This window comes from Sapajus apella, unplaced genomic scaffold (genome assembly GCF_009761245.1).
Source record: "Sapajus apella isolate SASKATOON/1434 unplaced genomic scaffold, GSC_monkey_1.0 scaffold33, whole genome shotgun sequence".
NCBI classification, from domain to species: domain Eukaryota; kingdom Metazoa; phylum Chordata; class Mammalia; order Primates; family Cebidae; genus Sapajus; species Sapajus apella.
In genome coordinates, this window is record NW_022436973.1 from 13,319,114 (window position 1) to 13,335,953 (window position 16,840).

General features: G+C 42.4%; 1 pseudogene; it reads left to right on the plus strand.

The window, feature by feature from the left end:
- The window catches only part of LOC116562607, a 28,705-nt pseudogene extending 18,629 nt beyond the window's left edge, over nt 1-10,076 (plus strand).
- The last annotated feature ends 6,764 nt before the right edge of the window (nt 10,077-16,840 follow it).

Here is a 16,840-nt window from a genome sequence, read left to right on the forward strand (position 1 = left end):
GTGTAGTTCAAGATAGTCGGCTGGGTATGATATTAACGAGTGAGCCAGAGATGGAATGCTGCTGCAGTGCCACCTCATTCATGACCCTGAAAGTGGGCACAGAGTGTCCTCACAGTGAGTACAGACTCAAGCATTGTACTTGGTCACTTGCTTGGTGGACAAATACACAATATAGATACTGGGACAATGACTAGTGGCTTATTCAGGTTATCAGACGAAGAACGTGATTGTAAAAGCCAGAGGTAAGAAAGCCTGGGAGAAAGTGGATAAACCTATGGGAGCTGGTACTGTGCAGATCTTGTTCTTTCATGCTTTTAAAGCTCAGAATCTTATTGAATATTAAACTTGTGTTTGGCTTGGCCCCTGTAGTCCCCCTGGAAGCAGTGAACAGACATTTGATTCTGAACTAGATATCCAGGTTAGGCAACTAGGGAGCTGAAGCTTGACCACAAGTGTCATTACCAGCAGACTTACAGTATGCTTTCTACAAGTCATTGTTAACTTTGGATTGCAGTTTCGAAGTTTAGATTTAAGCATAGGCATACATTTTAACTTTAGATTTGAGGTACCTAATATGCAAGTTATGTAGGTCTCATGTCACAGGGTTTGTTGTACATATTTTGCTTAGGTACTAAACCTAGTACCTAGTTTTCTGTTCTCCCTTCTCCCACCCTCCACCCTCAAGGAAGCCCCAGTGTCTGCTATTCCCTCTGCGTTCATGAGTTATTTAGCTCTCATTTTAAGAGAAGACTAGTGTTTGATTTTCTGTTCCTGTATTAGCTTGCTGTGGATAACTACCTCCAGCACCACCCATTTTCCTGCAAAAATTCAGGACCATTCTTTATGTGTGTATAGTGTTCCGTACACAGCATGTATTACACAAAAGTAAACTCAAGATGGATAGGGACTTAAACGTAAAACCCAAAACTAAAAACCCTAGTAAACAATTCAGGCAATACCATGCTGCACACAAAGCAACAGGCAAAGATTTTATGACAAAGACACCAAAAGCAACTGCAACAAAATAAAATTGACAAGTGGAGTCTAATTAAACTTAAGAGCCTCTGCACAGCCAAAGAAACTGAGTCAGACAACCTATGTAAGTGGAGAAAACATTTGCTAACCTATCTAACAAAGGTCTAATACTGAATATTTGTAAGAAACTCACAAGAATAAAACATTAGATGGACATGAACACACTTCCCTGAAGCCATAAATGTAGTCAAAAAGCCCAGTGTCACTTGTTAGACAACTGCAAGTCTCAATTATGATGAAATACCATCTCATGCCAGTCAGAGCAGCTACTAAGGTCAAAAGAGATGAAGCTGCATAGCAAAGGGAACACATACACTGTTGGTGGGAGTGTAAATTTGTTCACCATTGTGGGAAGCAGTATAGTGACTCCTCAGCACTAAGGACATGGCGTTTTTGTGTACGGACATTCAGATCTGGTATCAGCTATGATTAAAGATGACCCCTAGTCCATCCCTTTCCTCTACTTATGTCATGGATCAAGGGTCTTCTGTTTTATGAACACATCCTATTCTTTCAGACTACCAAGTACATCTCCCAAGATGCCAAGACAAGACATAGTATCTACCAGATGAGTTAGTGGGGTTCCACTTTCCTTATTACATACAAAAACCTTGCTGCCTTCCAAGCTTACAGTTTTTTCCATGTATCAAGGTCCTAGCAAAAAACCACACTCAAAAGGTGAAGAATTTAGTGAAAGGAAACCTTCATGGAACGTGAATTAAGAGAACAAAGGGTGAGATATCAGGGCCTAGCATCACCAAGCTACTGATGACCATGGAGACCACAGGATGGAAAAGGATACTGAAAGCCGAATGAGGGCTAGAACTAGTGAGGAGGGTCCCTTCTGGCAAAAACAGATCTGCAGAGACAGTTACTGTCCAAGACATAGCTTTGAAGCCAAGAGGAAGTCAAGAAGTAGAACCCAAACCTCGTCCCACAGACCTTCTCTCCTAGTCAGTGTCTCCCAGTGGCCATGCCCACCTAGTTATCAGTTTCCAAGGGAAACTGGGTGATGTAGTTCACAAGAGTCACCTTATTAGGTCACAGAGCCAAGTGGAGAACAGATGTTGAGGGTCAGAATAACCAGCTCACTCAGAGAAAAATGACGAAGTGACAATCTGAAAGGGATAAGCTGTACAACACTCCTAGAGGACAAGGTGTAGGGCTCTGTATCGAGTCATAAGTCCCACACAGGCTGCAACAAGCTGGGACTGGAGCAGAGGACAAAGAAAGCAATGAGTTGCATTTCCCCAATAACTTAGTGAGGATTCAATGGCAGAATTACTGATGGAGATAGAATTCCAATATTCATCCAAAAATATAGAGTGAAATCCAAGCCACATAGAGCTTGCAAAAGTAGAGACCTCTCCTGCTGTGGAATTCACGATCGTCAGCTTTCGCCTAGATGTTCTACACATGCTGCCTCTAGGTTTGGTACAGCTTCCACACATCTTTGCTCCATAAAACGAGATCAACATTTTCTTAGTCCTGTTACCAAGGAGGTTAGCAATTTTTCTAATGGTTAGCATTTTCTCATGGTGTTAGATTAGATGATAAATCCATCCTGATTAAGAAGGAATTATCCTCCTGGTAGGAGGCACCAATATCTCAGCTTGGGAAAACTGTTGGTAATTATTTGAAAAACCAAAGTCTCTAGTGACTGTTTACTTAAGTGTATTATAAGACAACACCTTTCTTCAACTTGCTTAGTTTAGCATAGCACTGATGTCTGTAAATGGTTCATGCTATACAAGTGTATTAGTCAACATCAGAAAGTTGACTGGCAATAGGAAAGAAAAGGAATATGGCTTGAAGAGGACACTGTGCAAATTCATTTTAAGAAGTCTATCCCTATACAATTAACCCATTTTCCATAAGTGAAAAATCTCCTGGAAGTTGTTTTCAATGTAACTAGGTCACCCGGCCATGTTCCCTGGCCACGTGACATCTCACATCATATCTAAAAAAGCCTTAGTGTTTGTAGCTAGCATAGCTGGTGTCCCAACTTATGCTCCATACTTCTGGTTTCTGCCATTTTCTGGATCTTTACTCATCAACCCATTTCAGGCTGACAGCACTTTGCCTAAAATGAGCCCCTCCACTATTTGCTCTCAGCTCCAAGGCTCCGATATCATGGATGCAGGCAGCTTACTAAGGTTTAAAGAAGTGTACAGTGACAACATTAAGAATGCAAAATATGATACTGTAAAGTTTACAAGTGTTATTCACATTAAATTTAGAACACTGGTCTCTTTTGTATTCCTAGTTCTTAATGTTCACTTGTTTTGGGGGTAGGTCATGTGCCTTGAAACCTTGGATTTTTTGTTACTAAGTCAGTTTTGCAGTGTTCTCAGTGGAACTCTGGTAGTATGCTAGTTTTACTGGTGTTTGCATGGTATGCCTTTTCCTTTTCACTTTCAGCAGTTGTGTCCCCATGCTTAGTCTTAAGCAGGAAGTAGTTAGGTTTTACCTGCATGTGGTCCAAGAATGTATACTTGGAACATTCACCCACTTGTAGTTGATGTAGTTACCTTTGTGTTTGTCCCTGTTGCTTGGTTTTCTACTTGACCCACTTGTTCAATGCTATTTGGCCTCTCCTTTGACTTAAGTCAGACTTCAGTATTGTCGCTTTACCTTGCTCTAATGTTTACTCTAGAGAATATCTCATTTGATATATTGATGTCCAAAAACAAGTTATCTTTCTACTTTTGATAGTGTTCTACACTTTACACAAAGTCCACTGACCCTCTTGCATTTTGCAGTTTTGCTGCCATTTAAACTTCCTGTGTTTAAATCCTTCAGGATTGTTCTATACAGTTAATGTTAGTGTGCCTTTACATTGATTTGCAGTTTTGCTTTTTCAGTTCTGTGATTTCCTGCAAGACTTTTCTGCCCAGAGGAGCCTTTAGTATTTGTGAGGGATGTGATCCTGTCTGAGACTTTCCATCTTTGTTTTTGAAGTATGTTTTGTGCTAGTTTTTTTGAGGTTGGAACTTGTTCTCAGCACATTGGAGAAGTGCATTCTTGTCTATTGGCTTCTGTCATTCTGTCAGAACAGTTGTCAATCTTTAGGACAATGCACTTTCCCCTACTTATGGCTGCTTTTAAGTATTTGATCTATAGCAGTCTCGGTATGATGTGCCTAGATGGAGTCATTTTGGGGGGTTGGCAGAGCTCCTTGAATGTTTAAGCTTCTTGGCCCTTGTCACCCTGCATCTTTTGTCCTCTGTCCACCAGCCTCTACGCACCCCTCAACTATCCTAGTTCTGGGATCCTTATTACGTATGCTGTGTCTTCTCACCAAGACTCATACTGCACATATATCTATGCTTTTTAAAAAATTTTACTTTAGGTGCATGCTATATCTGGCATTTCTCCCCATGTTATTCCTCCCCACCTTCCCCACCCCTGGTGTGTCCCCCCAACCCCTCCTCACTCCTGCTGTCTCTCCCCTACCCCCAACTGCCCCCAGTGTGTGATGCTTCTCTCTGAGTCCACGTGTTCTCGTTGTTCAACACCCACCTATGAGTGAGAACATACCGTGTTTGGCTTTCTGTTCTTTTGTCAGTTTGCTGAGAATTATGATTTCCGGATTTATCCAAGTCCCTATGCTGTTTTCTTATCTTCCATTCTTTAATGTTTGTACTCAGCTTAGAGGCTATCAGGGCTGTCTTATAATCTTGGATTCCATTGTTTCTATAATTCAGTTACAGCCGTCTAACAAGTGCTAACCTTAATATTGAGCTTACTAAGCTTTTAAGCAACTTAAAGCTGATGGGAGATTCTCCTCTCAAGCAAATAATTCCTGAATTTAATTGAGCACATCTGGGAGGTCTCAGCAGAATTAAGTGCCCCTCCTGCTCTACTGCCAGCAGAAACACTGTCTCCCCACGCTTCTCAGGACCACATCCACCATAACTACTCAAACTCCTGTCAGGTTGTTTCTAAGGGAATCCAGACTGTAACAAGAACCTTTTATACTCAGCCAGATGAGGTACAAGCCCTCATCTCAGCCCAAATCTGAGGAATATGCCTATATAACTGAGTAAATTATGAATTAGAAGTCCCTTAACATCAATCAGAAACCCTCTATTTCAGTCAACTAAGTTTTCCAATGTTGCTCAGGCATGTGTTACATGTCTGATCACCTCTAACTTGGAACAAAGTCCTAGGAGGTCATCACCATTAGTTGCCCGTGTTCTAATCCTTGAGGAGCCACAAACTGGTTAGCCTTAGTTTCAGCACTTCAGCACTCAAGGGCACTGATTTGGAAATCAATTGAGTTGATCTCTCCAGTTTAGCTTCCTTACTTGGTTACTGACCATCCTGTAGTTTAGCTTTCCCCTATTACAATTTTCTTAGGTTTGAGGCTTTTAAAAAGCCATTTAAGGAAGACTTTTTGGAGCTCAACAGCAGAAATGGAATGACAAAAGACTCAACCTGTGAGAGGCAGCCATCTGACAACTCTCTCGCAAGCTTCAGAAGGTTGGTCTTGAAGTAGATAGTATAGGTGGGCAAATATTAAAGAGGGCCTAAGCCCATCTAATTAGACACGTCAAGGAAGAAGTCTTAGAAAGGTATACTGATGGAACTGTGACAGTGACATCCATTTGGTCTTGTTCGTTTCCTGACATGCAGCTTCTAAACTATTGGCATCTCCAGAGTTATAGGCCTGTCTTGTAAGCTTATGAGATGACTGGTGGCTGGAGTCCCTAGATACCTCAGTCTTCAGCATCTCTCATGGATCATGCTCCTGAGGCTGACCATGGGTGGGCAGTGTTTAAGCCTATATGAAGAAGCCTCTACAAAACCAAGAACTGGGTTCTTACTGTCAAATTGCTGAATACATAGAGGTGCATGGAAATGGCACACCCAGAGAGAATAAAGCCCCTTTCCACAGGTCTTGCCCTACCCATTGTCATGGATAAAGTTTGGGTATGTGAACTATTCTAGCAAGTTGAACTCAAAAAGGATGTATTGGGAACCTCAGTTTATAGCCGATTTGTCAGAATCATACATGACAGCCTACTATGTGCAACTGGCATCTAAGGGGGGCAGTCTTGTGCAACTGAGCACTTGGTATGTAGGATGGTTATATTGTCTCCAAGTAACATCAGATTGGAGTTGAGTTACAAGACACTCAGCTGATGTCTGATGGAAAGCTGCTTGGTGTTGAAAAACACCTTACATACATCTAATGTCAGAAGTGTTCAGTTGTAAGGATAGGAAACACTGTGTTCTCCCAATCTTCATTAACTCCTTAGTGCCTGTGTAGTGGCCCTTTTCAATATGGAATGTTTCAATTCTGAACTTCAGCTTACACACTGCCATCATTACTGTCCTATACTTCAGATGTTAATAGCCATAAATATGGAATTTTGCGTGACCAGGTAGCTGAATATTCTGTTTAATTATGCAAGACTTCCCTTGATGGAATTCTGTGCAAAGCCTTTGTTTACGCATGAGGTGTTAATAGCTCAAAGTTACACAACTCCTAAGTAATTCCAGCCTTTGAATGCCCTGTGGCAATATTCAATCCTTCCCCTCCAAGGTATCATGAGACTTCAAACTTCACACGTTTTATTCATAAACCATCTTAATCTTTATCTGCTAGTTACTTATGGGAGGTGCATGCATGGTGCTTTTGGTAGAGCACTGAGCACATACTCAGGGTGATGTCAGAATAAGTGAAACTGAAGTTTCTTCAAGTGTTCACAGGATTCAGTGCAAGGCTTGAGTAGCTTTAAGGGGAGCATGACAAAGGCTGAGCCCAAGGCATATTCATTTGAGGGAGCCAGGATAGCCATCCTATGTACAGGCACTGCCAGTTTCAAGAACCGATTTCCCCACAGAAATCTCATAAGCCATCTTTAAGCATCAATGTTACTTTCTAGTCCTGACAGTCACCTTTTCAGTCTTTCAAGTTTGAAAGAGGTGTAGCCTTTGCTCTGATTCATTCATCAACAGAAGACAAGGAGTCAGGTAAAGGAAGATAGGGAGAAGCAGATACAACCTAAGTAGTGGCTCATACCAGTAGGGGCAATAAGTTTGACCAAGCAAGAGCTGAGTACACAGACACAAGTGGATGGTTAAGAGAAGCCTCAGCTGCAGTCCAAACTCCACTGCAGTTTGCAGCCTAGGGCAGATAGGTACAGACAGGGCCCCTCCAAGGTTTTCTCAGAGGTCACAGGTCTGAGCTTTGCTTCAAAACATCAAAGAAATTAGTTTCATTCATTTAAAGGTTTGCCACTTGTGCATCTCATTCCAGTCAGTAGGATCCTGAACCTAGTGCCTCATTGCACAATGAATACCATAGTAGGAACTCTTGTCAGCACCATTGTTACATATTCAATGAGGCATTTATCCCAATCTTCCCCCTCAGCCACCATTCCAACCTTCCCCGTTCCCTAGTTTCTGATCCGATTCACTTATAACTTTGTCTTCTGCCTGTCGGTGCCTGGTATCATTTCTTTGGAGAACATTCACTTCAAATAGGCAGTTCATATCCTTTTAATCCCTTATGTACATGTATGGCTATCTTCCCTGTTTGCCCTAGGCCTTACAGGTGGTAGTTTTTATTTTTTTAATTTATTATTTATTTATTTATTTTTGATGGAGTTTCTCTCTTGTTACCCGGGCTGGAGTGCAATGGCGCGATCTCGGCTCACCACAACCTCCTCCTCCTGGGTTCAAACAATTCTCCTGCCTCAGCCTCCCGAGTAGCTGGGACTACAGGCATGCACCACCATCACCAGCTAATTTTTGTATTTTTAGTAGAGACAGGGTTTCACCATGTTGACCAGGATGGTCTCAATCTCAACCTCATGATCCACCTGCCTCGGCCTCCCAAAGTGCTGGGATTATAGGCATGAGCCACCACACCCGGTACAGGTGGCAGTCATTTCTATAGCAGTTGGAGCTACACAGTGCCAATAAGCCTGACCTTCAGTGAGCTTAGGAACCAAGATCTAAGGTTCCACGGCCAAGATGGAAGACCATAGGAATTGGAATGAACGTTTACCTATGGAAAGGTATCTATTTGAAGAGGCCATGTCCCCTCCCTGGAAGAGTCAAGTCTTTAAGTGACCAGGTCAGGTAATGCACAGCTTCCAGTAGACAAAGCACTTTAAGTTGCTAGCCAGAAGGGATAACTTATTCCTGAAGAGCTCTGACAAACTTTCCTAATCACACTGATGATTTCTGCTCAACTTCCTCCTATCCAAACATTAGCAACTGGTTAATAGAAATCCAAGATTACTCCAGCAACACAAGGCAACTATACTTGTAGATTAGGGACTTCAGCTCTACTTTTCTTATATAACCAGGCAGAAGAGAGGATCTCAGACTTCGCTGGGGTTTTCATGTTCAGATAAAAGATCTGTCTAGGAGTTTAATTATGGTTTAATGAGAAAACAGAAGTGATTGCCAAGTTAATGTGTCCATCATATTGTGGGGACCTGGAAAACACCAGCTTTGTTTTCCAGTCTACTGGGCGACACTTGATCCCTTGGAAAGTGGTTAGGATAAACAAGTATAAAGCCCTGCCAGAGTTTCCACAAAGAAAAGTCACTCGTGGGTAACCCAGAGCAGTAGACAGGACCAGAGACTGACAAGGAGTGATTCTGAACAGTCCAGTCACGGCAGGGTCTGCCCTCACTTATGGTTTCCCATAGAAATAACTCAATGCATGGTGGAAGGCACTATTTCTCACCCTGGGCTAATGCTTCAATTTGGACTTTCATGAAAGACCATATACTATTTCAAGTCGCCGAGAGTTTGGATTATTGTGCTAGTTCTCAGGAAAGGCTAGGCTACACATGCTGTGAGCTAGTCCAAACTTTACTATGTAGTCTATGAAGGGAGGCCTGTTGACCAGAAAGGAAAGGAGCAGTAGCCAAGTGTTCAGACACTCAGCCATCTGAGGCTATGACAAAGTAGGCTGAGAAATGAGAGCCCCTACAGCCAGGGCCTCCAAGATCATTCCTGCCAGAGGCCTTAAATTTGAGAGCCAGCCATATAAATCCCCTTTCCCACTGTTGCTCACTTGTTCTAGAATAAAAGTATCAGTTACTCAGCAGCTACACAGTTTAGTGGCAAAAGATGGAACACTAGGAGCCAATACGGATGAGAGACATGCTGCCAAGCCTTGAGAACAGCTTATGCTTGAGGCATGGGGCTATGCGGGGGGGAGCCTCAAACCACACCTGGAACTGAAGCAAAGCCATCTAAGCAGGGGAAGGAGTTCAGGGCCATCAGTCAATAGTTACTTATGGATTTGGCAGTATGCCCAGCTTCCTACTAGTTACCATTGAAGTCTCATGGCCCAGAGATACTTTAATAGGTCCGAGTCTTAGCTTTTGGAAGAGCTTAAGTAACTCATCCAAGACAGTAAATGTGGCAGGATTCAGGCCAAAGCTACATCTGGACCTGAAGCCTGTGACCTGAGCATTTTGGCCACATGGCCCATCACACACTGCCCTGCCACTGAGGTTCTATTATGGAAAGCCTAGAAGCCAAGCTTTGTCATGAATGGCTTCTCTGTAGAGGTCTAGAAGTAGTATTCTACCTAGTTCTGGAGCCATCCATGTAACAGTTCTGGCACGATTAAAGTAGGATACAGGAAGCCTAGACGATTGGGTTAACTAGCTCATTATCAGCAACAACTGAGAGCCTTGAGTTCACCTGCATCACAAGTCTGCGTATGCACTCGGCATATTCTAGTTTATCAGTTGAACAGGCTGGGAACCTTGTCAGGACTAGAAACTCTCGATTCTGTGAGCTTTAGATTTGAGCTTTGTAGAGCCCAACATCCCTCAACTGACGTTGATTCCATATACATACCATGTAGCTTCTAGGCTCACAAGTTGACTCAGCCATGTACGGATTTAGGGATCGATGGGACCTGGGTTTAAGTCATTGTCAGTTGTCCTCCACCTTGACCTTTTGCTTGTCCCCAAGAACTTGCTGCTAACCCAAGTACTAGAGTTGAAGGTCTGTATGAATTCCTGGCCACGTCCCCAGTTCTTAATCCTAAATTATAGCCGTAGCTGTGTAACCATGACACCAACAATACCACCTGTAGAATAATTAGCAGTGAGTAGCAGCTGTGAAGTTTAATTGCCAAGCCTTCCTCAGCCTGTCAAAGTCAAGATTCTATCCATTCCTCTTGGACTCTTTCATTAAGGCAGGTAAACAGTTTATGTAAACCTTCCTGGATTACCAGCCCAAGTTTGACCTTACAAGATTCTTTATTACCAACCATACTTTGGGAACTCAACAAGCTAAACTTTTCATCCATGCTTTAAGGATGTTTGAAGGAACTTGAACAGCCACAAAATCCCAGGTGCAAAGTCTGGGCAGGTGAGCGCTAAGCAGACAACGAGGCACCATAGCTGGATTTAGAGAACCTGCTGGGCTACAAGATATAAGGCAGTCCAGTTCGAGTGATGTGCTTGTTACCAATGAGTGCTATTCTACAGAAAGAGTACAGGTGCTAAGACATCCGTGACAAGCTCAAAGTAAGGGTACTGTACCAGCTAACATTTACTGATCACATATCAAGATATACTCTGCCCTTTATCCAGAATGTCATCACAAACCTCAGCTTAAGCCTCTTTTTTATGTTTAGTAAATTGCCCAAGTACAGAGCCATTAAATGATAGATCCCAGGTGAACTCAAGCCCACATCCCCCAAACCACAGTCATATTACACTACTGTGAGATTACTTCCACATACAGGACCAGAGACTAATGCCCTAGTCAAGTAGTTCCACTTCAAGAGATTAGTCCTGAATCCAGGCCCTAGCACTTCCACCTCCAATGTCAATGTAATTACTCCTTTAGCATAGGAAGTCGCTTGCAGAGAGGATACTTTAGGAGTTTTAAGTTTTCATACTTTGGCCCAGAACTAGCTCACGGCTGGGCAAACACCACACTGACTCCCCTTCACCCAATTTTAAAGGCAGGCCAACACATCCCACACAGCTGCCTGGTTCAGCAGGCTGAGCCACCCTCCAGGCCTCTGGTTCTGCTTCCCAGGCCAACTGCATCTCAAATTCCTCAGATTACCATTGTGCACATTTAGGCTTTATTTGCTTCTCCAAAGCCTTCCACCTGTTTGAGTATAATACTGGGTCCCTCCAGCTTAGCTTTACTGCATTAGGACTGCACTCTAACCCTTTCCTGGGAGCTTCCAGAGAGTGTACCCATGTGTAGCTGTTGACTGGACAAACTCATTCAGGTAGATAACACGCCAAGCCATTACTTACAGCTGTGGTGTGGACACCAAGCTCCTCTAAGGTGAGGTCAATGAGTATGGCATTTCAGACCTAAGCCATCAGGGAGTTTCTAGAAGCTGTTCAGTTACAATCTTATTAGAGAAATTCCTGTCAGTTCAGTTCCTAAAGATGATCTATATCCCAGGGTAGTGCCTAAGGAATTTGAGCTACACCCGTTGGAGAAAACCCTAGTTTTCAAGGTTGATACTGGAACTACTATGGTGTTTGAGTTCAACTCACACTGATATTCTCTTCAGTTGGAGAAGACATGCAACTCTTCAGGTTTAAGAGATCTTGGCAAATTCAAAATCGTGTTTGTCTGGCTTTGGTAGTACACCTGTTCCCTGTTATCAGTGGCAGAGGAGATTTTAGTACAAGATTTTTCAGAGCAACCCTGTAGCTGCTCATTTCTAAAGGGGTGTATCAGAAAGCTTAAGAGATAGAAAAGCAAGGGACCACTGTCTGCAAGACCTGGTCATAGAAGGCAGACTACGGGTTTGCTCAAAGGTAGAAGGATGTTGGTTAGAGAGGGGAAGTCTCATTTGTCATCTAATAAGAGGCCAATAAGTCACTGCCTGCTGGAAGCTTTTGAGTTTTTGTCTTGCGAGTTGAGATAGCAAGGCATCCCCTCAGATTTGAATTGCAACATAAGAACTTATCTATATAAACCCTATTGCATAGGAAAGCTTACAGATGGAAGGACTTTAGTAGAGCTAGCCTCCCCACTCCAAGTACACACAGGGGCACACCTAGTTCCTAAGCAACCCACTCCCAAATGAGGTTCACTCATGGGAGAAGGAATAGTTTTCCCAGTCTTCATTTTTAGGTACCATTAGAGTTTTAGGCGTTTTCCCCCATCATGTAATGCCCATGAGGAGGGTTTCCCCCATAAAGGTACAAGCAGAAAAAGCAGGGGATTGAGGAGCAGGATTCTAGGAGACCCTGATAAGGACTCCTGCCTTTAGAGTAAACCAGCTTGCACGTTAGGACTCTGCAAGTCACATGAAGGAGGCCAACAAAGAGAGGCTGCTTCACACACTGTGGTTAACTACACAAGCAAGAAGAAACCCCCCCAAGAAAATTAGAGGAGGTAGGCTTTCAGAGACCACCATCCCACAACTCTTTCGAGTCTTTATACCAAAACCTTTCTGCTTTTCCCTACTTTCCCACAGCCTTCTTTAGAAAGAAAGAAAGCTTCATACCAACAACTTTCAGCTTTTCCCTACTTTCTTTCCCACAGTCTTCTTCTTTAGAAAGAATGAGTGAAAGAAAAAGGCTTTATGCCAACACTTCCCAGCTTTTTCCTACTTCTTTGCAACAACCCAGGCAAGCACCCAACACACACTATCAGCAAATCAACTTCCCCCAGCCACCAACTCTGCCAACTACAGGCAGCTTGTGCTACCGTTTGCCATTTTATAGACGGTGAAGACTAACTTCCCGCCCCCCCCCCAGCCCTAAAGCACTCTGGGTGAGCAGCTACTCCTGTGGTTTCTCATTGGCTCTCTCACTCTCAATCAACAGCTGGTTCCCAGCCCCTCCAAGCATTTCCTGGTCCATGTGACCAATAGTGGCAAAAAGAAATGGAGGTTTATTGCCTGGCTGTACACAGCACGACCAAGAAAGGTAGCTTCCCACCCCCAGCAGCTGCTGTGATTGGAAAACAAGCGTGAGCCTCTTCACTGAAGGAGTATATCATTATCCTTTGGGTTGGCCCTGCTTCCTTGTTGTTAAGAATCACCTAAAGTGCCTAAAAATTGTCGAGTTTCAAGGCTGTACCCTGGAAATGGTGATTTAAAAGGTCTTCGGGAAGGGCCTATTAGTCTGTGGTTTTAACAAGCACCTCCAGGATTTGTGTCTTTGGGGAAGCTGGCATACTACTACTAAAGAGTTGGTATTCAAACATTTCTTTCCAAGAAATCGCTTCTGTTACATTTATCCTAATATTCTGTTAGTTGCTCCTTTAGATTTGAGCTTCTCCAGCAGCTCCCACAAATAAGCAGCTTTTCCTGGAAAGGGAAATGCAAGAGTTTAAGAGGCAGCTGGCTAGTATTGATTTTTGCAGTACACTCTCACCCCCTGCCAGTGAGCCACAGATGTGTGTGAGGTATCCTTTATCAGCCTGTTCAGCTGGATCGGTTTGTGAACCTGAAGTGAACCTCCAGATGCGTAGGGTGATAGTGTAGGCAGAAGCCTTTTAAAGGAGGGAACTGGATGTGGAATAGGAAAGTTTTAGGACCTCACTGGCAGGCCTGGGCAGCTGGAAAGCTGTGGGAATACTTTTGGAAAGAAGGTGGCTTTTTGTGTATCATGGGCTGTGGCAAAAAAACTTGATTTACACCCACCCTAGTATCAAAACTGCTCCAAGAAAGAGCAAAGGTTAAATACCGTAGGATTTTTTTTTTTTTTGGTAGTAATTTGCAAATTGATTCTGTAATCATCATTAGTTTCCTAACCAAAATAACAGTCAATTCACTGTTTCTCTCAAAGTTTTCTTCATTTTTCTAACTTCCTGTTTCTTCAACCTGGAATGTCTTTTCTCTCATGTACACAAATTAAAATTCTAGTGATTGAGATTCAGCTGAGATGCTAGATCTTTGTGGGAGTCTTCTCTAATTTCCCAGTTCGGTTCTCCCTGGCTCATCAAGTGTTTATCAAACAGTTTTTGAGGTGCAGGTGAATTTGGGAATGGAGATGGCCCGGGTCTGGTCTTCTCTCTAATGAATCTGACACCCTAATTAATAAACTGCTCTTTGCTTTGCTCTATTATAGCATCAATTCTACCTCCAACACTTTATTTTCTGTGCATTTTTTTGCTATCATATTGTCGGTATCAATATATTTTGAGTTCCTGGAAAAGCGGTAGAACGACTTCAACTCTATGCCAAGAATGTGGTACAAATGTAACATGTGTTTCCCAAATAGACGAATGAATGGATGAAAGGAGGAGATGGTTGCAAAGAAATCAAATGCAGCCTTCTTCAGAATTTTATCTTTAGCCTCAGAATTGAGCCCTCTGATGACATTGGAGAAAATTCTGAAATTTCTTGGGCTTTGGAAATGGTTTTGATTCCATAAAGCTGGCCTATAAGATCAGGAAGAGCAAAGATTACCAGAATTATAGAGGGAAAAGATTTCAGGACAAGAACTAGCCCTCTTCTCCCTTATTCCCAATTTATGAGTTCAAGTCCGACCTGACACAGGTATGAATAAACTTTAAGACCTGGAAGTGGTATAGTATAATGCTTAAACATGCAGATTCTGGATTTGTATCCTCACTCTGTGGCTTACTGACCATCTATCCTTATGTGACCTTGTGCAAATTACATAATCTCTCTAGGTTTCAGTTTCCTTATAAATAAAATGGGGATTATTATTATAATAGTACCTCCAAGGATTATTAGGAAGACTAAATAAGTTAATACATAGAAAACATGTAGAACAATGATTGAAACATAGTACTAAATTATCGCCTATAATATTGCATAAACAACATAGCTGAATAAATTTAGCTGTTACTGACTTATGCTAGCTGAAAAAAGTAGATTCACAAGGCTTTTGTCTACACAGATGTGGAAGCCTTCTCTAATTTCTCAAGGCTATAGTCTACACTGATGTAGGCTGAAGCCTTGATTACAGTGGCATATTGGGAATTGCTGGAAAATTAAGAGGCTGTTGGTAAGTCCCTAACCAATTGGAGGGGCACCCATACCTTTCCTTACTTAGTCCATGTCCTCCTATTAAACACAGAGCCCTGAACACAAAAGGACCTTGTGTGGCTCAGGGTGGAGAGGCCGATTAATGTGTCTGTGTTCTTGTCACTACAAAAGATGGCTTATCATCCTTTTGCAGAGAAAAAACAGAGATCGTAAGTGATTACTTTTGTCTGTGATTCATAATGACTTTTCATCATGATGACTGCCATTGTATAATGACAGCAAGACAAAACAATCTTTTCGGTTTCTAATTTGGTTCTGAAACAAGATTCCAGAGTATAATACTATACAAGGGGCATAATGGCTGCCCACCTCCTTCCCCAAGGAGAAACTGACAAGCAACTGTGGACCTGGGGCAGTGTAGCAGGTGGGTATGCATAGGGAAGCAGAAGTAAGTCTGACATCAGCAGGCAGAGTCTGTTCCCCTAGCAAAATTCACTAGGAGGACATCTGTCCCTGAGGTGGGGCCTTGTCAGAAATGGGCAATTAGATAATTATTCATGGTGATGGCTATGGGAGGGTGGGAGTTGAGTCAGAGCCTTGAGAAAGCCATTCAAAGGATACTAGTTCCTGTTGTGTCTTTGGCAGTTTGGAGACAGTGGTCACTCTCCACCTTTCCCCAACTCTATGTTTATTTGGAACCCTAAGAGCATTTTTCTAAACTTGTGCTTCACATTTGCCTGTGCATACAAATCACCCAGGGATCTTGTTTAAAACATGTATTCTGATTCAATGGGTCTAGGATGAGTTCTGAGAGTCTTCCTTTCCAGGATGTTTCCAGGTGATCCCCTTGCTGCTTGGTTATAGGAATCTACTTCAAATAGCAAGGTCAAAGACCTGTATCCTGCATCATCATTATCCAAGAAATTTTTTAGAAAGGCAAATTCTCAGGCCTCACCTCGACATCAGAAACTTACTTAAACAAGCCCTCTAGGGGATGTTGATGTGTACTCAATTTTGAGGACCACTTTGTAGACTATGCATGAAATATTCTCACTAGAAGGACAGATAAAGTTTTAGAAAAATAGTATTCCATTAGCATAGAACCTCAAGTTGGGAAGGTTACCCAGGCCTTCCTCCAGGTCCACTATGGAAAAACCCTTTGCTCAGGGGTTGGCTGGTAGAAGGTTCTGGTGTCCACACCCTTGTCAGAACCCTCCATAGAATGAGCAGCTAGATCACCCAGTCTGATGGAGCTTTCCTGCAATACCAGACCCTGGCCTCCATGAATAGAAGCCTTATGATAGGCATTTTGTGGAAGAGAGAAGAGAAAGGAAGATTTCTTGGGGTTAATAGAAAGTGGATGTTAGAGAAAGGGAATTCTCCAGCCTTGCACCACTAACATGATGCAGAATACACAAACAGACATGATTCATGCTTGTGGACAAAACTGACCTCTGCACTGGAGTGAGTGGCAAACCAAAGTTGCCAGGCCCGAGTACCCAGAGGAGAAGAGAGAAAAACAAAGGAATATTTTTCACTAAGTTCACCAGCTATCTTCTGATCCAGTTAATTATATATGTATTTGATATCCATATAACCATAATATGTTATATATGTATATATACCAAATTTGATACTTATATTAAATATATTTGACATTTAAATAGCATATATGTATATAACCTTGTTTGCTATGTGTATCAAAAAGTATAATTGAAACCTACTATTTGAGCTATAGCAACAATTAAAATAGTTTAGTTTTTACTTATTCACTTCTCTTTCTCTCTTTTTGAATTTCTCATGCATACCCTTTATACTTACATTTCTCTTAATCCACTTTTCAGATAAGATCTGTTTGACTGTGTATAC